This window comes from Micrasema longulum, unplaced genomic scaffold (genome assembly GCF_059751315.1).
Source record: "Micrasema longulum isolate JH-2025_06_02 unplaced genomic scaffold, ASM5975131v1 h1tg001000l, whole genome shotgun sequence".
Lineage (NCBI taxonomy): Eukaryota > Metazoa > Arthropoda > Insecta > Trichoptera > Brachycentridae > Micrasema > Micrasema longulum.
In genome coordinates this window covers 395,453-421,146 of record NW_028278188.1, presented here as the reverse complement: position 1 = coordinate 421,146, position 25,694 = coordinate 395,453, and the positions used below count along the sequence as shown (strand labels likewise).

Genomic DNA, 25,694 nt, shown 5'->3' with positions numbered 1-25,694 from the left:
GCTTCAATTTTCATTAGTTATATTTTAACTGTAACTGTGAATTTAATATTATAAATGAATGTATTTACAATGTTTGATTATGTCCAAATGCTTGCAGACTGGCTGGATTTCATCCCTAGGGAGTTGTTCGTATTTAAATTTATTTCAACAGAGAGGGAAAAAGTTTTCGAGAAGGGAATATGGAAGTCTAGGCATTTACAGGGCCTATGACCTGTCATTGGCTGGTTTAAGTGGCCACTTTACACACTGTGTAACATTCACCATTCTGCCCATGTTTGAACATCCACATTTCCTCAACTCTTCCATCTGTTGACTTTTGTGAAGTAAAAGAGCTGAAACCTTTATCACGTGGGTGAGATTCATCCGGCTGAACCAAATCACCTACTAGGCAACTTACTATTATTAATATTGAAAGTATTAACTTTACGGTCAAACATTTAGTAAAATGTATTTATCATTGTTGAATGGACTAAATAAGTCAGTAAATAAAATAAATAAACAATAAATACCAAGTTGGCCTCGTGGTGTAGTGGTCAGCGCGTTTGCCTACCATGCAAAAGGTCTCGAGTTTAATTCCCGACACGGTTTACATGAAAATATTTATTCAAAAAGGTGTTTTCACACTAGAATATTTCATAGTCTCTGGACTAGCAACTGAAGCGTGAGACCGATCATCTTACCGTCATGTAACAAAAATGATCGAAATACGCTGAGATTGGTGTACCAATGCAGTGTCCTATGAACCATTAGGTGCGGAAAGGGAATGATGATGATGAAATTTCAAGACATCTAAATTTCCTTCTCTAAAATATCATACATTTTTACATACGTTTAGTTAAAACAACACTTAGAAACATGTTTTTTTTATTACTTATTTTATTTATTTATTTGAATCTTGAAGGTCACATATAAAGCGCTAAGCTTTTTGGTAATTTTATGAACACCTTTTTTAAGATACTTTACTAGTAAACTAGTTTTAGCAATATTGGCGTATTCGAGTTCAATAAATGAATACTTAATGTAGACTACGCTTATGCCCTAAAATTCCGGTCATGTTATTTTTAAAATATATTTAATTAATTTCACAATACGCCCAAGGGGCCTTTACAAAAAAAATATACAGGTAAGTACAAACATGGAGGTAATCATTTTTTTTTAATTAAACACTTTTTTTGTATACATACAGAAACAAAAAAGCCTGCTGCAATGCAAAATAAAAAGTGAAACTTTGCATAATAAAAAAGAAAAAATAAAAAATATGGTATTAACAAATTTATATTAAAAACAAATTAGTTTACAGTAAGTATATATATGATAATAATAATACACATCAAAAACAGAGAAAAAATTGCATGAAAAAGAAAGTTTTAAACGACTCTAATAATAGTTTTAAACAATGCATTTAAGATCGTTTTAAAATGAATAATGGTGTATTAAAATTGTCCATATCACAAGTATATGTGGTGAATATTCCATTGGTACTCCGGTGTTCATAATGTAGAAAATCCGCCTCTCGCTAATTTTTTAATTCTTCGAATATCGAAACTGAAACCAGAACAAATCTTGGGTTCGCGGTAACACCACAATATACCTAACACCATCCAGACAAGAAAAAAGAAGAGAATGACGTTCATGCCAGAACGAACACAAAAGGCGGTCGTGTTGGATCGTATTTCCCTCCAAATTCTTAGCTCTTTTTTACCGGAGATCGTTCGTGGTGATGTACCAAAGTTCCTACCTCTGTTGAGAAGAAGAAAGAATAACATTGTGAGAAGGGATGGGCCATGGGATACAGTAATGATTAACGTCGTAAAATATGCATATTTCATTTTCCAAGGATAAAGTAGTTGAAATCAAACGTTGATTTCAATGTAGTGATAAGTTATCTACTAAGTACAGAGTTTTTCGAGATTCACGTAACTTGAAAATGTTTATTGTGTCCCTGTCACAGAGATATGTGGATTGTGGATACGAAATTTCAGAGTTAATTAAGTATTAGTTATTTAAAATGTCACAAATTGTCGATCAAAATAAGAATACCAATGTACATATTATATATTATGTTTTTCTGTGTCCGGTGGATGAATAATACAGTTCTATGTGTGAAATAGAACCAGGACCCAGAACGAGTGTTTTCGACTAGATGGCTGCTTTCAGGTTTATATCCTGAATAAGGACATCGAGTGGAGATAAGTCCGCCTCGTTGGGTAATAGTTGGCGCATTCGCCTACCATTCTTGAGGACTCGGGTTCCATTCCTGGCAGGGCGGACGTGAAATATTGATTTTAAAGATTGTGTAAACTGAAAAATTCACCTTACCTCATGTAATAGATGCAGTGCCCTATGGTGCGGAAAGGGAACAATAATAATGATGAACATGTACTTACTCTTACGTTTATAAAGGCATTCGAAACATCATTCGAGATTCTAATTAACAACAGTTTGATCCTAGCTCAAACCATAACGTTGATTTAAGTACTTATAACATTTTAAAATGAGTAGATTATTCGACGATTTCTAAAACAAGACAGCCCTACACCTATTTCAAGGACATACGTGTGCAATGGCGACAGAAGAAAAAGTGGATTCAAATGCCAGTCTAATAAGCACCGAATTGCGGACACGCGTTGGTCAAACTAAAACTAAACTCGCGTCTCCGAAGCGTAAACCTGCCGGGTGGAAGAATGTGTCAACGTCTACACGAGAAAAAACAACTTCGGCTTTCTTTGACTCGAACAATTTATTGGATGGCCGCATCCGCAAGAAGGGTTAGGTCAGCCGCAGCCGGCCCTAGTTAGTGTCAGAGAAACATGGGGCGATCTGGGTGTTGAGTTTCGATGACAATTTATGTTGATATCACAGATCGTGGGGCTAGATCTAACGTAGATATCGCCCTTCGCCCACAGCCGGTCAACACTTGGCTCATTACGACCGCGTTCGGCATTCTTCACCTAGAGTCCAATTTCCAAAATAAAAATCGTTGGGAAATTAACGAAACGATCAATATATTCAGTCATTTGATAAGTAATAAATTCACCCAGTACGTACGTCGCAGTAAGGTAACGAGTGAATGCATTATATCTGTACCGGGTGTATTATTACCGTCCTCAAATCACGCTCCAAGATGGTGGATAAGGAAACAACCTCTAATTTATAAATTTACAGTGATTGTGTGTATGTAAGTAAGCCAGAAAATCACAGCCCCAGATCTTTTCCAACAAAACAAAACAGGTTAAATAGTAAATTATGGGATTTTTTAACGCTTCTCGGGGGATCGGTGTTTAGATACATGGAACATTCTACTCGGTACAACGATCTACGGTCATTATATTCCGAAACGGAGGTGAGGGCAAGAAATACCAAGAAAAGCGTGAAATTATGAGGTGCATGATATCGAGGATTAGTATGGCTGCAGTACGTGAGTGCGGTACACCGAATCCACCGGTGGGGGTTTCAAGATCACCCTTCGCTGAATTTGTAATTTGATTATTGATAGAAAGTTATCATTTCAACCTTAGTTTGAAAAACTTAATAAATAGGTGTTGGTCTAAATATCATTTTTCTATCAGTTTTCTATTGTTGCCTTATAATACAGACTTGTTCAGAAATGTTTAGCGTAATGACATGGGGAGGTGAATGTTGCAGACTCCCAAAAACAAGAATCCAGGAACTCAGAGAAATCTGTGCCATAAGATGTTTAATGAGTTGCCAAAATAGATTAGGTATGCTGGGTCAATCGCAAAGTTTCGAGGGATGGCAATGGTTTTTTTAAAAACTAACATACAGTAGCCTTTATTTCAATTAAAAATAAAATGTATACCCACACACAGGCCATGCCTTTGTGTTTTTTTTTTGTATTTGTAACTAATGTATACCTATTGTAAAATGTAAAAAAAAATAAAAATATATATAGGTAGACAGTATAATCGGAAAGCGCCAGGATTTAATAAAAATGTTTTGTTTTTGATAATATACATATTCTCAAATATATGTTTATAAGTAAGGGTTTAACTAGCTGTTCAAATTTATATTTTTTGTAAAACTATCTAAAATTACATACACAGTATAACTTATTTCTAAAAAACCGAACCAAAATACGTGGCATTTTGAGTAATTAAACGCATAATACAGTAGGTACCTATTTAGTTTCATAATCTCGATGTTTATATGGCAAGTTAAGCCCGAAATATTTCAAAAGAAAAACACCCTGTTAATTTGAATAAGTATCCATTGTTTTGTTCTATGCCCTAAAACGAGGAAATGAAAAATCGCGACTGCGGAGCGCACACGCGCACGCACACGCAAACATACAAGCGCATTCCGTCTGACATTCATGCGAGTATTATACGCGGCTGTGACGCGATTCTTTACCCATCCTCGCAGACGAGAGCAATGGGAATAAGGGACCAGAATAGACCCGAGACGGTCTGGATAGACGTCATAAACCCAATTCCTATGTCCGATCTCGAGTCACGAGGCAGACGGAGTGAGATAACTCTCGGACATTCGCGGTAAATTTGCCAAAACTGTGACTAATTAACGAAGGTTATTGCGTAATATCTCGTTGCATTCATCCGATAAGGTGCACAAAGGCAGGACGTTATTATAACATCATCATAAAACCAGGTGTTAATCTAGGGACAACGAAATATCGCGTAGTAAAAACACCTTCAAACAAACATTTCATATCGAACCCGAGACCTCTAGCGTGGTAAGCGAATGCAACAACTACTGCAGTACTTTTCTCCACACGTTTTCTTTTTTAAGTAGTTTTATCTGGGAGTAGCTATAGATTCGAAAACCGTCCAGGACTTTGGTATATTTCACACGCAACTGTATTCTTCGTCCGCCCGGAATGAGTGAATTATTGCACACAGCCACTCTCAATATGCTAAAACACAGTTATTTTGCAAAGCATTCATAGTATTTTTTTCGAAGGACACGTATAAATACGATTTATTAGATAAAAATTCCATTACGCTCTACCTACTCGTTAAACTACGATGAAACGAAAACAGAAAAATAATTTGAGAAATTATAAAATATTAAAGATCAATGTGACAGGTATGCAATATCGGAAAAAAACAACATTAACAATATTTTTTTGTACATTGTAACATAAAATTAATTACTACTATTAAATATGTCTAATTGAAAAAAAACAAGTTGGCCTCATAATTTTTGCTTCGATTTAATCAAATAAATGTTGCATATCGAGTCAATGAAGTCTAACTTATCAACGTATGTTATTTTTTATTATTGGAATATTTTTTGAACTGTGTTTTATTCCATTCAATGCATTTAACAATGAGCGCAAGATAATTATAATATTTATTTAACACGACGTTTGCGGTATTCGTACACTGTTTTATGAATTGCTTTAAAATATATAATATTGCCTTATTTTTGTATTCATAACATCTTTCAGTGACGCCAACGCATAAGTCGACAATTGATGACCCGTAAATCTTTTTATTTTTATTATAACAATAAATTAAAACACCAAAACTATTTTAAAATTTTAAGAGTGATATCCAATAACTAGGAAATTAAAATTATTATTTATTTAACAACAGACCATAACATCGTTCCCGTGTAAGAGTACTGGTGGATTTTTTAAAGTTGGCGCGTTTGCAATACTTACACAAACGCATTGTATAGTATGTGTGAATAAGCCCACGGTATGACGTATGACATCGCACTGCATACGCATTATAAAAATAATCTGTCTCTCTCGCACGCAGACGGGCTTATGAGCGCGACACAGACAACTATTGCTTTGTGAGTTGCTAATGATATAGTAATAAAGTATACACAGGATGCTTCTGCGTTCGTCTGAATTTCGCTGCGATTCTTTATAGTAAAAATATAATATATGGTATTCGATGTATATGCATTAAGTTATAGATTAAAATCTCTGGTTTTTAAATATATATTTTCATTTAATCAAATCATGTATAGGTCGATTACCTAGTGCTGGCGCTTTCGCAAAACTTACACAAAAACATTTTTAATGTACAGAATACTGATTTTTTAAATTTTGATATTTTATAAAATGTTATTAAAAATCTTTTTTGGATAAGAGCAAAAAAATCAATCACTTAAAACAATGACATATATTTATTTATTTTTATACAAACATGTTTTTTATTTAACATTTAGTGTAAATTATAATAATAATGAATACACTGTAATTAAAATGCACAGTACAAATTATATTGGAAAAAATATGTAGACACACTTATTGATAAACAATAAAGATAGCACATTTGGTTACAATTTAATAAAACCTTTTTTTAAATCAACATCCTGTAGATTTTAAATGCGTTTGTGTGAGTTTTGCGAACGCGCCAGCTTTAGTTATACAACCAATAAGCAAGTAAGAAAATAGACACGTCTCACACACATATTCTCAAGCACGCACGCCGATTATTCCAACTTCGGACATGCCCTTTTTTAAGTATTTGTTTAATTTGATAATGTCGTATTTATTCGTAGTCATATAATAATATTTATAATTCACACTTTATGGAGTATTTCATTGTGTATCATATCGATCTTAAAGCACGAATAAACAAGATTTTTACGGTTTCTGACATTTTCAAGAATATAAAACTAACTTATCAAATTACGTTATTGAAATATTGAGAATATTTTACACATTTCTCATTAGATAAAAAATAAACATTCAATTAATTTATTCGGGTTGTGGTCATGTGGTAATGTTGCGGACTCCAGATCAGTTTTTGTCAAAATGGGCGAAAAATTTGTTGTATATGACTTTTTTCGTGAAACCATTTTTTTCCATTTGACGAAAACGCAACGATTTACCCTAATGCGTTTATTTCCAGCACACAGAAAACGGCCACAAAATGTAAATATATGGTTCAAGAAAGCTGTTTTTTACCTCAGCTTAGCGATAAAATAAACCAACTTTAAAATTCTCCAGTACTTTATTAATTTATTTTCAGTCGGTTGTGTTTGAACCACCCCAGAACTGATAAGGGCAGGGCGGGAGAGCCCAGCCAAGGTGTGTCGGGATAAACGATCAGATAAAAGGAGAGACGAAAAAACTGTTGAGGCTATTATTCTCCGCAGGTGCTTGTGTCTGGGTGGGGGGAGGGGTAGATGTTGGGCGAGTGGGGGGGGAGAAGAGAGAGGGAAGTAAATGGAAGATCACTTACGTCATTACGCTTGATCAGTTTGATGAAAAAAAATATTAATAAAGATTCAATGACAAAAATAATGAGACCAATATCTCAACACCAAGGAAATACCTGACTTTTTTATTATTATAGGTTTATATAAAAAAAAACAAGGGAATACACAATTAATTTAAGAGTCCTCTCTAGGGAAACCTGTTCTAAGGAAGATTGAACAGTGCTTAAGTTTTTATTTGCATTGTTCACATGTTAGTATTTTTTTTTAATAAATTTCTTTTATGCTAATTTGCTTCGGGCAGATTTCGATTTCTTTTTCAAAATATTTTTTGTTATCTGCTAACATAACTTTGTGAGGAAGCATATTTAACAGTTTGGCAGAGAAATAAACCTCGCAGCTTTGCCCAAATCGTCATGATCGTAGAACAACGACGCATGTGATTTTCTTAAACTTTACGTAAGAGCGTTTTTGTTAAACTCTTTATATGACAACTTTTTTTTTATTTATTTATTTGATAGCATAATTATACATTTTTACAATTTAAAAAAAAAATCACTTGTTGTATTTTTACTAAAACTAAAATCCCACCAAGCCACTTTTTGTAGCTTGTTGGTGAAGATTATATTTATACTGACTTAATAATATTATTTACATTTATAAAAACAATGAATAACATATAAAAATTAAAAATTAACAGTCGGAAAGATCAGAATAAACATGTTTATACAAATAATAATATGTAAATTTATTTTTTAAATACAAGAAAATATATGAAAAAATAAAATATTTACACCTAAGCTACTATTCATATATAAACTCTTGATCGAGTAGCCACTCTCTTATTTTGCTCTTGTTACAATGTGAGTTAAATTTAAGTTATTTTGGTAATAAATTAAAAATTAAAAACTTGATAAGTATAATAGTATATCATTTGATACCTCAGTAAGTTATATATATTTGGTTTTTTTAAACCTGTAAAAAAGCATTTATATAACTTTTTCAATATAAAATATAAAAGTTAAATGTCGCATTTTTCGCAAATTGATATGGTAAAATAAAGTATGTTTCTATTCCTATTTTTTGACTATACAATACTAGTAAAAAACACAAAAAAATACTACGGTATCAAATGCGTCAGAAGAAGAAAGATTATACCCCATGATTATTTATTTATCCCAGGTGAAAATGAGCTCTAATGTACCTACGGCGTACCTGTTTAGGGTGGGACTAAGGCTTGTTATACTCGATCGAATACCTACCTATGTTTAAAGTGCAATAATTACGCTTTCCAATAGAGAACTTTTTTATGTATAGGATTCGATGATCGATGGGAGTAGCGAACTAACTAGTACTCGTACGTGTTCGCAAGTGGCGCCACCGCTTACGGAAGTCTGCATCAACTTGCCCGATACTAATTAGATATCATTACTCGACTTATTGCCGATTCCTGACTTGATTCTTCGAAATTGGAGTAAGATATATGCAATAGTATTTAGTGCCCATGTTTACACTACGTCATAAAAAAAACATTTGGCTAATTTGCGTCTCATTAACGCTTAATTTGCGAAAAATAAGGTCAATACATATTAGGTGCTGACGTAAGTTTAATCTGTTTTTTTTTTAATTTAAAAATGAGCATCAACAGTAAAACAAAATGGTAAAGGTAATTTATTTATTATTAATATTTAAAGCATTTACTTTGTGGTCAAACATTTTACTAAATGTTATTTAATATTTGTATATAACCACTTACTTTTTATGTCTACCGGTTTCGAGATGTACCCGTTTCTTCGTCAGGACACCAATGAAACCAACATGCAAAACCCACTATACACCTTCAGCGTAGTTGTACTGCACTGATTAAGACGAACATGCACTGATTAAATTATGAAAATATTATATGTTTTTTGAGAAATATTTGAAAAAAGTGGAGGGGGTGGAGGGCGGGGGTGAGCTTAATAGGTTTGGGGTGACCATTACAGTGAAACATCGTATAATGGACTATATTAAAAGGTTGTTTGATTACTGATCAAAGAAACATTTCCATATATTATTACTTTTAACCTTTTATTATTTGTGTGTGTAAGATTTTTACTCCTGTATTTTTATTGAAGTCTTGATTTAAATTTATTAGGTGATTTGCAAATTCGGAGAAATTATTATTGTGAAGACACCTCATATGTTCTTTAACACGAATATCACAATTTCTTGATGTTCTTCCAACGCAAACTGAAGGACAAGAATTGCATTTTAATTGGTAAACGCATGAATTATTGAATAAACTATTTTTTTATCTATTTTATTAAGCAATAATTTACCAATATTGTTATTTGTATATAAAGCAGGTCTGATATTATTTGGTAAAAATTTGGATACATTTGTGGATATAGTATTTACGTAAAGAATTTTGCTGAATTTATTATTACTATTATCAAACAAAGAAAACATAGATAAACTAACTGTATTACAAAATAAAGCCTTTAGAATCATTTTGAAAAAAAACAGATATACGAGGGTAAAGTCGATGGTAAATGAAATGAAATTATTAACATATAAACAAAGAATATTTTACAATACAATGATATTTGTTCATAAAATTATAAACTCTAATAAAAAAACAGAATTTTGGAAAAAAATTGATCGGAACCAGCATGAACACGATCACAATACTAGAGAAAAGAACAAAATTAGACTTCCATTTAGGAAAAAGGCAAAGTCACAAAATTCAATTTTATTTAAAGCAATTAAAAAGTATTACGAAATGGAAAAAAATATTTATGAAGAAAAAAACATATCAAAATTTAAAATAATGGTCAAGACATATGTGATAAACAATTTATAAATTAAATATATTTTCAATGTTATTATTAGAACACACATAACAATATGTATGATATGTGTGCCCTACTTTAAGATTTAAATAAAAAAAAATATAAAAAAAATATTGTAATTAATGTTGACAGGATATAAAATTGTTTGATTGATTTTTTCTTTAGTTTTCTATTTAAAAGAGTTTTTATTAAATCAATTGTTTATCCATTATTAATAGCAAATTTAATTCATTTTTTAAGTTAAGTATAGAAAGAGGAACATTTATAAAAACGATGCAACATTGAATGGAATGCGGAATGTTTTTGGGAAGTAGGGTAGTTGGATGAGTTATCAATAACGATATCCGTGTAAGTTGGTTTCCGGAAAATGCAAGTTATATTTGATTATTGATGTTCGATAATGTCAAATCTAGAAAATTTAATCTATTGTATTTTTAGACTTCTAAGGTGAATTTAATTTTGTAATCAAAAGTATTAACAAAATTAAGAAATGAAGTTAATTGACGTTCTGTTCCAGTTAAAATACAAAAAACATCATAAACATAGCGTTTCTATAAGAAGACATTTTTAATTAAACTATTATTAGAGTTTAATATGTTACTCTCAATGTTGTCTAAAAACATATCTGAAACTGAAGATTTAATTGGTGTCCTGACGAATAGACGGGTACGTCTCAACACAGAAAAGTCGATAAGTGGTTATATACTAATATCAAATAACATTTAGGTTATTTATTTATTTATTTTATAGAAACACAGTCAACAATGATTCAACTACATAATGATGTTAAGGTTGAAACACAGATCAGCGATGTTTCTAAATAATAATCACGCACATTAAATTATGGTACATTCTTAAATGCGTCGGTTAAATCTTAGTTTATACGTCATTCGAAAGAAAATTTTCTGCTAGGCAATATATTGTGTTTGCTTTTACGTTACATATAATATAGTAATTGAAATTATTTATGTATATATTGATTATAATGTAAGTTATAACTGGTAATTTAATTTTATGAATTTGTAAAACTATCTAAAAAGAAACATTGTATTACATACCGCTTCTTCTAGTATTTAAGTTGTTTAATTTTTTTTCCAAATGAAGAGAACAAGAGGAAAAAGTACAACAAATTAGTCAATAATGTATTCTCCTTTAATTCCCTTGATTGAACACGCACAGAAGGTGTCAAAAATACTCGCTTTCGTCTACTTGAAATTCCATTTTTAAGGCTTATAATCAAATAAAATAATACATATAGAAAATTTTCTTTCGATGACGACACAACTTGTGTAACACCCAATACAAAGGTCTAGGTATCTATCAGAAATTTCGTAATATAGCGATTACTATTTCTTTATTTCACCGAGAGTATAGTCAGAGGGACAGTTCTCTGAAAGCCATGATGAGTTTCAATATGTTTAAGGTCAATGTAACCGAGTGAATTGCTGCACAGGATAACAAAAATGTTTGACTTACTCCAGGTTACGGAGTGAACCAAATGTTCCATTGGTTTTGTAATCAGCAAATGCACAATTCATTAGCCTTAGAAAGGGCTCTTATCTAGTTGGACGGCAAATTGGGAAGGGAATGGCAAATATTTAAAAAATCTACATATTTGTAGATTTTTTACTGTATTTTTATTTGTGTTTTTCCTAAGTATATGTAAATTGATAATATAAATTACTCTAAACCTTAGTCAAAGTCAGCAATATGAACTTACTTTTTTTGTGGTTTTTGTATAAATATGGAAATGACAGAGAAAGGACGAAAGCAAAGCGAAAGAAGTTTGGACAAATGTGCAAAAAAACGATGTATGACAGATGACAGATGACAGGTGACATAGTTACGAATAATGATGAATTTAGATGTGAATTCATTTATTTATAAATCATATAACACAAAGTATTTTACAAGTATAATACGTTGAACTACATTCCCAGGAGTTACAACAACTCAATTCGGGACATAAATAATATTAACATTTAGAAAATAACACATATTGAGAACAACAAAGAAACAAAGCAAGTTTAGCACCTTTATAACTAAATATAGCACAACAATATATACGCCTAAAACCCTTTCTTACACAAGCAGAATAAATATATTTAAAAAAACGCTTAAAACGCTATAAAAAAATAGTGAATCTACCAAGGGAGATAAAAATGTTAAAATGTTTTTAAAAAAAGTTATATTTCCCTATTGCAGACGAGGAACCAGAATCCCAACAATATAGGAAAAGTAAAATTGGGAAAAGATGTCCGTTCCTTGTGTGTCGGTCACAAGGAACGAATGAATTAAAAGAATTTAAAGCTAATATAATAACATACAACGAGGACGGCCAAGAAAGATTATCAGAAGCTGGCATAATTAAATATCATTAGAGCATGTACGACAATGGTAGAACCTAGAATTGTACAGCAAAACAGACGCAGGTGTGACGATCCATCTTCTATGTCAAATAGCCTGATGATAGTAGTACATTTGGCAATAAAAATGCTAAATAAAATAGGCAGGTGGAGTATACCGAACTATCCTCTATTGTCTTAGCTAAATTCACGTTAACTAAATTGATGAACCATACTTGTTAACGAAAAATCATAACAGTCTAAATCAGACATATTTTTTTTTTTAATTCACATAATGCAGAAACAACATGAGTTACATATGTACATTATCAAGTGTTTGCCACTATCGTAAAGAGGAAATAATAGTTTTAAAATGTCTGATATAATAATGGCATATTTATTCAATTTATTCCCAAACGCAATCACTGGAGCCCGACACTTGAGATGATTCATGAACATATTGAAGATGTGAAGTGTGGAGTCATCACTTGTTATGGCTTTTCCTCGAGATAATCATGGTGGATCATGAAGCCATTACAAATTCAAATTATCAAGCAATGCCCAAACAATAGATAATACATACAGGAGAGCGCCAGAACCTAAGTAAAGCCTTATTGCGAATCGGTAATTTAAACAGCTCTATTTTTGTAGATGGTTCGAATTGTTCCGAGTAAACGAATATAATTAATTAAATATATATATATATATATATCGGCCTCGTGGTGTAATGGTCAGCGCGTTAGCCTGCCATGCAAGAGGTCTCGGGTTCGATTCCCGACATGGTTGATATGAAATATTTACTTAAAGGGAAGTTTTCCCAATAAAATATTTCATAGTCCCTGGACTGGTACCTGAAGCGTAAGACTGGTCATCTTACCTTCATGAAACAAAAAAAATATCAAGATACTTTGCGATTGGTGTACCAATGCAGTGCCCTATGCACCATTAGGTGCGGAAAGGGAATGATGATGATGAAATATATACGTTAAACAGATATGAATTTCAATTTGTCGTTAACATATTAATTAGCATAATTATTGACAATGAAAATAAAAGAGGAAGGATGAAAGCCGAGTGAACGCGGTTGAAATGCGATCTCTTAGACGAATGTGTGGGAAATCAATGTATGACAGGGTTACGAATGATGAAATCAGGCGAGAGTGTAAATCTGACACAAGTATAATTGATAAGATTAAGAAAGGGTCTCTGAGATGGTTTGGTCACGTAGAACGAATGGACGACGAAAGAATGGTAAAACAAGTATATATGGCAAAAATGAACGGCAACGTTAGACGAGGACGACCAAGGAAGACGTGGCATGATCAGATAAACCAAAATCTTAAGTCTGGTCATGTCAAAAGCAGACAGAACCGAAGGGCATGAATGACAAGATGTATGAATGTGGAAGAGGCTAGGATTGTATGCCAGGATAGACGTGTGTGGCGGTCCATTCTCTCTGCCTACCCCTACGGGGAAATGGCGTGATGGTAGTAGTAGTAGTAGTAGAAAGATAACTCGAAATTTCATACATTGTTTCAATTGTTATACGGACATTATTCGTAAAAATCCCTACAATGGTGCGGGGGCCTGCGAATGCAGCCCTGTTATATATGTTGTTTTTGAAAGCCAACCTTACGAGATTCATACGAATGTAATACCCACAAATTGGTTATTAAAATTTATAAAACGTATTTTCGTCCACTCCTCGAGTATGCCGCCTACCAAATCTAGTCACTATGAAAGACATAAGAGTTGTTGGAGAAAGTCCAGAAAAGGGCAACTAAATAGTTGTTTCTCTAAGGAATAAAACATACATGACGACCACTTAAGTGAGCTTGGTTTGAATTAACTGGTAGAGCGGAGGCAGCGTGGTGACTAGACTTCGAAATTTCGAGTCTCGAGATATTTTCAATATCGACTCTCGAGATGCTAGAATCGAAATTTTGAGACCAGCCAAACGATTCTAAACGCTCTCTAGGGGGTAGAGAACGCGTTGCTAGCACGTAATTTACATACTAATTGAAAATACAACGACGACAATATCATATAAATGAATTTGAAATGAATAAGTCACTCAGATACCAACATAATATTAAAATTCCTTAATTCCATACAAGTCATGATCAAAATAGCTTTGTCTTCAAAGGTGTAAAAAATTATAATTATTTTCCTAATGAACAAAAAACTATTAAAAAGTAATATTTCAATAAATAAATTTAAAGTTAATCTGAAGAATTTTTTTGAACTAGTGTAAAAATTAAACTATAATTAGTATGAATGTATTATTGTTTTATGTTTTTTCTTTATATATCCTATGTTTTTCTTTTTCTTTTTCGTGTACTCGTACTTAAAATTATATAAACTCTTATAAATAAACAACTAAAACAGTGTAAGTCACTCTCTAAGCACAAGAGTTAGTCTCTTTTTTTGGAGAGTTATAGTTATAACATTTACTAGATGTGTAAAAGTAGATATGTTTAGAATTTTACAAAAACATGTACTTTTTATGAAATTTATGAATAAAAAAAAAATTATAAAAAAAATTATATAATCATGAAAATGAAGGTAGAATTTTACAATCTCAATACTAGCGCAGACAACACTAAGAATCCAAAGCAATAAAAAAACACACTCGCCAGGACAAAACTGCCATTTTTTTATGAGACTGAGGCTGGATGAGTGCGGCACTGCTCAAATGTATGCTAAAACTGCACATATTTTCTCATAGCTCTGTATGGAGCGTGATGGCTGCTGGTCCCAGCCGAGTGTACGATTTGTATTGATTTTAATAAATAGTTTCATTAAAAGTATGCTGTGATGTAATTTTTTTACAACATGCTTTATTTTTTATGCGTATTATCGTTAGTATCGGATAGTCTCAGTCTCGTAATTTAGAAACTCGATCTCCGAGTCTCGTCTTAGTCTCGAGACTCAAATTTGTGTCGAAACTGAAAACTCTAGTGTTAACCCGATTGAAATATTTCAAATCTTAACTGACCAATATCATGTACCGAAGTTAAAATCAATATTCACTGTGAATAATCACCATATCGGGTCATACATTAACATTAAACACTACCTCCTTCACATCCAACCCCAGGAAGAACTTTCTAAGAAACTAAGTTGTGGAGCAATGGAATAACCTTTCCGTGAAAGTCATCGGTGCATGCTCGGTTATTGAGTTCAAAAACTGCCTGGACAAAACATAAATTTATAATCTTTACTGTTTATATTTTCTACGTTTAAAACACAATTAGATGTACACCGGGCGCGAACCGTCCATACATACTGTAGGCCTCCGTGGTGTAGTGGTCAAGATGCTTGACTTACACACGGAAGGTTCCGGGTCCGATTCCTGGTGAGAACACAAAATTTTGTGATTTTTCTCAAGCCTGGGTGTTTTGCGATGTAATTCACCACTGTAATTGTGCCTCCTGGTCTGTTGTGGTGCAAAAATAAAAGAAGAAGAAGAAGATTCCTTGAGCATCACAAAATATTACATTTCTGCCTCATATGGCCCCGATAGTATTCGTTGGGTACACCGTAAACTCTTCTTAAAATTGAGTCCAGTTCTATGGCAAAAAAAAAAAAAATTTCCCATGCGCATTAAGGCTTCATAACATTGTAAAATACAGCATGCAATTTGTGTAATGCAATAAAAAGACAACTGTACAGCATAAAAAGTAAAATTTGGTATTATTGAGATATTGTCAAAATTTACTAAATATTTTAGGTCCTGGAGATCTTGTTTGAAGAACCACATTTTTGTAAGCATTCCTTTGGATAATAGTCGCTCCATGCGACTGATGTACCTACACGCATCAGCTTAATTGCTGCTAGTGGTTTTTTTTTTTTTTTAAAGACTCTTAAACACGCAAAAGCAGGTACACGGGAAAAATAGCGTAAATGTTTGTTAAAAAGTAGAACGCACTGCTCAAATCGCATTATTGCTGTTGACCAAATCTCTACACCGGACAAGATTCAATATAAATTGGTATAATAACTATTATATGTATTATAAAAAATATTAGGTATGGCAAGGCACCGTGAATATAATAAAAGACATTAAAACCTACAACCTACCATAGCACCGTTGGTGATAGGAGAAATTGTTGATCGCGTTAGCAACCATAAGGACGGTACAAGTTGCGAGAGGCTGGATGACCCCTCAAAAGAGGTTGACCACGGCGCGGCGCCGTATATGGCCCGATCATAACAAGACCGTAGTCTGACAGAAACAATATCAACCTCAGCACTAGGCACCTAGTCAAAACGAAGGAAGGAAAATAAACTTTGAAATTATTATTTATTTTTTACTTATTTTTGGAACTTCTAAGTTCAGTCGTGTTGTCCTACTGCTTAGAGAACTGTACTGGCTACGCTTTCCACAGACGTTGTTTTATTATGTATGTTAAGTTATTACACAACGCTGTTCTGTAGTATTTAAAAGAACTGGCTGAACGAATTCCCTACCCTTTTAATATTGCTACCGTTATTCGGAAAATAAAAACTATTTTTGAAAACGCTGCGTCAAAACGATCATCACTTTAATCACTTTAAAAAAGGTTTTTTTTCGTTTTGTTTCTGCCCCAGTCGTTAAATCTACTTTTTGAGGATTTTTATTTATATCCGGTGTTAAATCACGTCAATAAGGTTTAAATTGCTTTTGGAACAGACACCACAATTATAAGAAATGTACTATCATCATACAATATTCGCCTCAATGATGCAAAGGGCACCAAACGCTGGGTATCCCGATCATTTGCTACATGAAGGCAAGTGATCAATCAATATTTCGCTTCAGGTGCCAGTCCAGGAACAATGAAACATTGCAGTGTACAACGAATTTTCAAACCGATATTTCAAGTCGACCTTCCCAGGAATCGAAGCCGGGACCATTATTTTTTGACATTTGACATTGAATCATCAGGGTGGTCATATATGAAACAAAGCGTAGTTGCATACAAAAAAAAAATAATCCACAAATGAACCACTGTCAATTCCCGCGAGAAGATTCAGAATAGCACCCCTGGGCTGCTATTCCAAACACTCTCGCGGCCGTAGAAAAAGCTGTTACAAAATACGCGAGATGAAACATTTTTCTACGGCCCCGAGAGCGTTGGGGAGGTATTCTGAACGCAAAAGCGCGCGTAGAAAACGCATTTTTGACACGTATTTGCGTACTAAATTCTATTCAGAATACCAGCCCTGGCAAGTAAAAGAGCGATGTAGGGAATGCCAAAAACGAATAATACAATGAGGACATTCAATGTTTTTTTAAATAATTATTTGTTAATAGACTATCAAACATACGATACATAAAAATAAACAATATTTATTTTTTATGTACCGTATTATCATCATCATCATTACCTTTCCGCTCCTAATTATGCATAGGGCACTGCATTAGTACACCAATCGCAGCGTATCTTGATCGTTTTTGTTATTTATTTAACTTTTTGTACGTAATGTTATTTGAACGTTGGCGGGCTTATTGCAAAATGGCAATTTCTTCCAACCAACCAATAAAATTATAGTTTATTTTTACAATTCAAGTTACATAACATATGCAATAGAAAATAAAGATTAAAAAGCTAAAGATATATAAAAATAGAAATAAACGTATTTGTTTATAAATTACCTTAAATCAAAATTATTACTAAATGGGAAAAAAGAGGAAAAAGGAACGGAGGAGAGATTAAGGAAGAGAAAGTGAAGTGGTGTAAAATATTGTTTTTTTTCTTATACGTTAATGTTACTATTTCAGATGTATGAACTATGTATGATATTATGCATTGTCAATTTTTTTTTTTTATGTACGATCCCAATGAGTTTCTTTAATAACTCCTGGAAGTATAATATGTACTTTGTGTATTATTTGTTTTATTGATTAAAAAAAAAAAAAAGGAGATCTTTAATGGTGGATAGGAGATGATTCACGATGATGACAGTTGAGCCGCATGGACACTGTATGAGTTAGAGAAGAAAGAGGAATGTGTGGATGGGTATTAAGAGAGTGCCTTGAGAATTAGAACGAAGACATGTTACATGAAGGCAAGATGATCAGTTTTAAGCTTCAGATACCAGTCCAGGGACTATGACATATTCTAGTGTAAAAACACCTTTTTAAATCGATATTTCATATTAACCATGCCGGAAATCGAACCCGACACTTCTTACATGGTAGGCAAACACGCTGACCATTACACCACGAGGCCGACATATTATTATCAGCGCTATGATTTTTTTAAGTTTTGTGATTTTAAAACTACTCCGTCTGTGATGTCTCAAGTTCTCAACGATGAGTGTTCCTGATTGGTGAGTTTGCTTCCCGGTAACCAGAAATGTATCACAACACTCTGCCATTGGTTGATTTCGGAGAACTATCGACGTCGTTCAAAGTGGTTCATTTTTATAAAAATCAATTATATTAATTTATTTCAATGATTTTTTTCATACATTTTCGAGAAACTTCGGCGTACGATTGAATGTTCTATTTTTCACCGCGCGTAAAACATATCCAATTTCCCGTTGCACTGTGTACATCTTCATTAAATATATTATTTACCCATTATAAAATAAATTAATTCTCCATTTTTCATTTTACTTGTATCGTGCGTATACTGTAATCTTAACACGGACTTTTTTACTGGGCGTCTCGAATTTGTTTCGTATGACAGCGGAATGTTCGCTGGTCAGTACGTACACATGGCGAACGCTGTAAAAGGATGAATCGGTATACGTATTCGGTATGGCGTATGGGGTATGGTAGACGCGACAGCTGGTCGCATGGCGCAATCTTAACTAAAAATATCTGATTATTATTGCCTTTCTTTTGTTCTGAACCTAATGGCGCCGAATTCAAGTGCGAAGAGATAATAATGTGCTGGTGCTTTCTTAAACTCTAAGGACCAGCGGTGCTATACTAAACCGCTCTCGCAGCCGTATAAAGCACTATTTACATACAAAATACGCGAAAAAAGAGCGTTTGGAATATCACCCCAGTAGCTCAATCACAAATAACTATCGACGTGATAACAATTCCTCACCATGGTTGTTTATCGTAGTCGCGATCACAATGGAACATCCGTGAACATCTAATATTAAATGTCAAAATATTTACGTTTCGCGACGTATAATCCTGCTGCGCAATCACATATTTAAATTTTACCGGTGTATATATGGAAAATATTCCAAAACCGCTATTTTTATTTATTTGTTTATTATTTATCATGCTATTTATTGCATTTAGTCGGCGGTTGGCAAGCCAAATGTCAAGAAAAGCAGTCGCAATAGGAATTGGGATTTAATTTTCACTTTTTGTATTAGATACTCCTTACTATTTTGCAAATGCAATATATTGTATTATTTTTTATATAGTAAACGTTTACTATTTATATAGTAAACGCCGATTTTTCGCCAGTGAACTGTATTTATTTACGAGGAAAACAAAAAACAGACCGGCACGAGCGTTGACTTATGACTGCGATAACTTAAGCATGTTCATAATTGTTCATTGTGATCGCTCAAATGCTTAGCATGTGTTTAACCCTTTCACTACCAGCGTCATTCCTTAGGTACACGAAGAAAAATAATAATATCTCGTTAGTTTTTTAACCAACCTACCTCATTTTTTGTACACATCTAGTCAAATGTATATTCTACATGAAAAATATAGTTCTTATTTTTGTAGCCCACGCTTGTCCTGTCATTTGGGTTTTAAAACTAAGGTTTTAGAGATTCAAACTGGCTTGGCGTTACAAGGATTTAAACTGTTTTATAAGGTAAGATATTACTTTTACGTATTGAGAATATTGTTTTAATAGTTTATCGATGTATAGACTTTTTATATAATTTTAAGGTTTAAATGTATCATTTTTCGATCAATAAATTTATGTACTTCTGGAATTACATTGGTAGTCAAAGGGTGTTGTACGAGTATGCTAGGTACATACCAACTTTCTAGGTGATTTGGTATTAATTTAAATCACTAATTAAAAACGTATATATTGGTTTATACGTAGGAATTTTAAGAAGACATGTATTTAATATGATTTTGTGCATTTTTTACAGATAATAATGGCATGACGCATGATGAAATTACTGTTATGCTGGAAGGCGATATCTTCGATGTTGAGTGGGAATCAGACAGTGAGGATCAGACAGTGAGGATGTCTATCTGGAGATGGAATATTTAGAGGATTCTTCGGATACTCAGGGTTCGTTCGGAAGCCCGTTTATGTTGTATCTGGGACACAACCCTATAACGACTGTAAGACGATGGTCGCAGGCAGATTCTGTCCATGTTGATGTACCTTGTCCCGCTATCATTGCTGAATATAATAGGTTTATTGGTGGGATTTACCCCAACAATGTGTTAGAGTTTTACCGTATAGACTTAAAAAGCAAAAGATTATATATTCGAATTGTATTTCATCTAATTGACATGAGTGTGGTTAGTGCTTGGCCGTTGTATAAACGTCATTCTTGTCAATTAGGTAAGAAATCCAAGGTCTTGATAGAATTTCGTGTGGAAATTGCTAAGGCGCTTATGTCTATACGAGATGAAACTCAAAAAAGAGGTCGACCTTTTTGTTTTGCGGATGAAGTAGGACCCAGTACCAAATAAAACCGTACTCTGGCTGCCATGCGTCTTATAGCCGAGATCAGATATGATGGTTAGAGGCATGGGCCTACCTTGATTGACAAACAGTAAAGGTGTAAGCTGTACGTCAAAGGTCATTAATCTAATGCCAGAAGTGTGGTGTGGCTCTTAGTCTTTTAAAAATAGAAATTGTTTTGTAAGATTCCTTACTTAATTAATTCTTTTTTTTTTTAACACATAAATGTTTAATTTTTTTTAAAGCTTTGTATTGTAAATATAACATAAGAATTTTTTTTTATTTTTTATTTATTAATAAAACATATAAGACATGAATATCATGATATTATATTCCCAGGAGTTGTACGAGAAAACTCATTTGGGACGGTACATAAAAAAAATAGTACATTTCTTGTAACAATACATAGTATACATTTAAACAATAAAAATTTAAACAAATTTTAACAATCTATGAACTTAATATTAAAAAAGGAAAGAAAACATTTAAACAATTATGTATTTTGTAGTTTTCTTTTTATATAAAATATGAAATAATGATATATGCCTTTGGTACTGTGTTCCTTTATTTTACACCCCTAAGCCCCAAAGTCATTCCTCAAGTACATGATTTTTTTTGTAAACTACATAACTTTTCTTGTTTTTTGTTTTTGTAAAAATATGATAAAAAATCATAGAATCCATTAATGCAAAAAAAATACTGGCTAGTATCGCTCTGGTACTGAAAGGGTTAAGCACGCGCCAACGCCATTTTCGTGAAAAATCGCCTCAAAAGCGCTTTACAATTTTTACTTATATTCTACTACTACTACCATTATGCCATTTCCCCGTAGGGATAGGCAGAGAGAACGGACCACCACACACGTCTAGCCTGACATACATTTCTAGCTTCTTCCACATTCATACTTCTTGTCATACATGCCCTTCGGATCTGCCTGCCATGACCAGACGTAAGATTTTGGTTTATCTGATCATGCCACTTATATTTTAACTGAGCTAAAATTACTATCGACGCTGGAAAGGAAAAAACTACTAAGCGACATGTAGCAGCTTTACAAAAGAGCCAACGAGGAAGTTCAGCCCTTTTCCCCTAGGTTCAGGTGCCAGTCCAGGAACAATGAAATATTACAGTTCAAAAATGTTTAAAATCAATATTTCATGTCCACCCTGCCAGGAATCAAACCCAGAACCAAAAGAATCGCTGGCAAACGCGTCAACCACTACACAACAAGGCGGACTTATCTAAACTCGATTTCATTAGTCAGGCTTTTTAAGTAAGAGCAGATATCGAATCTATTTAATGGTAGTAAATCTACATTCAGAATAACAGTTGTTAAACAATCATTCTTTACAAATTCTGTTTCTCTATAATTTGTTTTTACATTTTATTTTTTCATGTATACAAGTATATCCATGTAAGTGTATACATGTACACAAGTATAAACCCACACCCAACCCTGCACCCACAAACCCTTAAATACACATAATTACCGTTAGTATTTTTATATAATATAAGACAATTTATTTCATTTCATCTCAATTGAAAATTTTTATTTTTTTTTCTTCTTTCTTTACAGGTTGATATTTTTTTTACTATTGTTGTTTTGCATTTTAGTTTAAAAAAATTAGGAAGTTTTTAATTTTTTTCAAATATAATGAATATATTATTTATTTCACATAAAACTTTTTATTTTTTCTTTTCAATATGAACACCTCACTGGGCATAACCCATGTCGAGGCATTCATTTACATTATTTTTATATTATGTTCTAGTACATAATAAATACATATAATATAATAAATTACACTCTATGGATATAAACTTAAATTATAAATGGGGTTACTGTTTGGTAAGGTGGCCAAATACAGAAGCTATTTTTTAACAAATTATTTAAATTTCTGTTTACTTATATTGAATTTTGAATCAAGAGGTTAAGTGTTGTAAATTTTGGAAGCAAGGTACATATGACTCCTCGTACCAAACGATGTTGCCATTTTAGGTGGCATGAATAGTTGTCTCTTTTTTATTTTGTTTCATAGACTGTATTATATTTACTCCCACCATTTTTATGTGCGTGAACAAGAAGTGCCCTAGTGTACAGTTGCGTGACGTCCAGAACACCAACTCGTTCAAACACCTCGGTTGTGGGTGTTCTGATAGGGACCCCAAGTAGAGCCTTGAGTACATACTTTTGTGCTATTTCCAAGGTATGCATAGCACTTTTGCTGGCTCCACCCCAAGAAATTATTCCGTAATCTATAATGGTTTGACTCATTGAGTAGTGTACATGATTTAAAGTTTTTTTGTCAAGAATGTTTCTTACAGTATTAAATATGTAAAACATTATTTTTATTTATTTGCTGAAACATTATCTATGGGCATTGTCCAGTCCAAGGTACAATCGATTTCGATTTCCAGATAGCTTATATTTTTTACATTGTTTATAAAGTTACATGTGCATTTGTCACTATCATTATATATTATTATGTAAGTTATCTCTACATTGATATATGAAAATGAAATATCTTTTTATTTTATATGGTAGAATTGGCTCTGCACTATTTAGTCATTTTACTGGAATAAAAATTGTTATTATCTTTTCTTTCCTAAATTTATTTGCTTTGTTTTATTCTTATAAATATTGAATTACGGTTGTTTTCCCTAACAAGCAAAATATATATATATTTTTTAATGTAAAGGTCATCCATCTGTTTACACAAGTCACGAGAAAGTGCTTCCTGTTAATGTAAAAATGATAACACTGTGATGCAATGCATGATTCTATTATTATCAATTTAACTTGCTATTTATAATTATTTGTCATTCAATATAAATAATACGCATTGGTCATTTTTGACCAACAAGATTAATCTATTCTATTCAAGATTATCAAGATTCTAATTAATGTTTTTTTAAAACATAGATTGAGCATTCCTAGGCCCATTTGCATTTTTTTATTTTTTTTATTTGTGGATGTAGCCACTCCACTGGCCAATAGGCACAAATTCGGAGTGTCAGTGTATTATTTATTTTATACATAAGATAACTTTCATATCAATTATTACAATAATTATGGTTTGATATAAAACTTAAAAGAAATAAGCAAATAAATTTTTTAAATACATACATGAAACGGAAAGAAAAAAGACTTTCAATAAATATAAAAAATTCTCCGATACGTGAGACCAGAGGCGGTTCCTTAGTATGTGCATAAGTGCAGTGCACTGCTAAGTAAAAAAATGTGTTAGTAAATTAGTAATTTTATTGATAATGAAAATATGTTATCGTTAGGTACAAAGAAACAGGGATTTGCTGCATTTCATACTAGTAAACATCATTATATTCAATACGAGCGCCAAAAGATCTAGCGAAATCGACTCTAGTGGATGATTTTCTCATCTTGTCTAAGCTTGCGCAATCGTCCCAGTGCATATTCTGTTTTGCATAATCTTTTACCCTGAATTTGTATAAAATATACCATACCTCCTAAAATTGACATTTGAGCGAGACAGACAATGCTTCATACCGATGAATTGTACGTTAGAGGGAGAAGATAATATACATATTCTGGGCATTGCCAACGCATGCGCCGATTTGACGTTTGAAGTTCGTTTGTAATGTCACTTCGAACATGCGTAATGACATGATATTAATACGAATTTAGTTACCTATAATGTGCATATTATGTTGGGCGCATTTAGCGTTTCTGGTTCCGATGCGCGGGCTGTCAGACTATTGCTTGTTTATCACGTCAGACCTATCATATTATTATAAAACTTAATTTACACGTGGACAAAATTTAAAGAAATGCACTGCCAATATTTTCGGTCAGGAGCCGCCAGTGCATGAGACATTTTCCTCAGCTTTCTTTAATTTCTTTTAGTTATTTCTCTTAAACTTTTTTAATTTTTCCACCTGCTGATTTTTATGAGGTAAAAAAAAAACATTTACTGATGTGGAATGCTACTGAAATACATCACCTACCTATAACATCAGAGTAATAATTTGCTAGAGAAGCCCTTTAGCTCTTTTGCATATAAGAAAACGTGTAATGGGCGGTTTCGGTTTGCGCTTGCAATTCTCGATTCAAGTACCTACACTCGTTGTATTGCGGTAAACTGTAGCTAATTTCGTAGTTGATAAGCATATAATGATTTTAGTGCAATAGGGTGACTATTAGCCAGTGGCGTATTATTACTCTAAGTAATTAACGCATGCATGACGCATGTCAGTTTTTTTAGTTTAATAAAAAATATTTGATTTCCCCAAGACTAGAGAGTTTTCTGCCAATCTTGATAATGAAAATATTTTTAAAAATAGTTATGCATATTGTTTCTTATTATCTAATTGCAATATAATCCCATTAAAAAGAATACCGACATATGACAAACATAAGTTTTTTTTTTTTACTTCGCGAGTTGAACTCTGTTATTATTTCATCCAGTAAAAAATATTATGTAAGCTTTATTATAAGGCTTGTTGTTTTGATATGTTTGTTGTATTGTATTCTGTTGCTTTTATAAAATAATAGAAAGACACGGCTGATTAGGAATACAGTTTGTGTGTGAAGTAGAATCAGAATCCTGGACGAGTGCTTTCGGGTTGATGGATGCTCTCAGGTAAAAATCCTGAACAAGGACATCAAGTGAAGATACGTACGACTCATAGAGTAATGGTTGGCGCACTCGCCTACCATGCTTGAGGTCCTGAGTTCGATTTTTGGAAATGTAGACGTA

The 25,694-nt window shown here is 32.8% G+C and overlaps 1 protein-coding gene across 1 annotated transcript in view; it reads right to left on the bottom strand.

Annotated features, from left to right (window-relative positions):
• The window catches only part of tkv (serine/threonine receptor kinase thickveins), a 120,804-nt gene that overhangs the window by 92,183 nt on the left and 2,927 nt on the right, over positions 1-25,694 (bottom strand). The gene's annotated exons all lie outside the window — the stretch shown is intronic.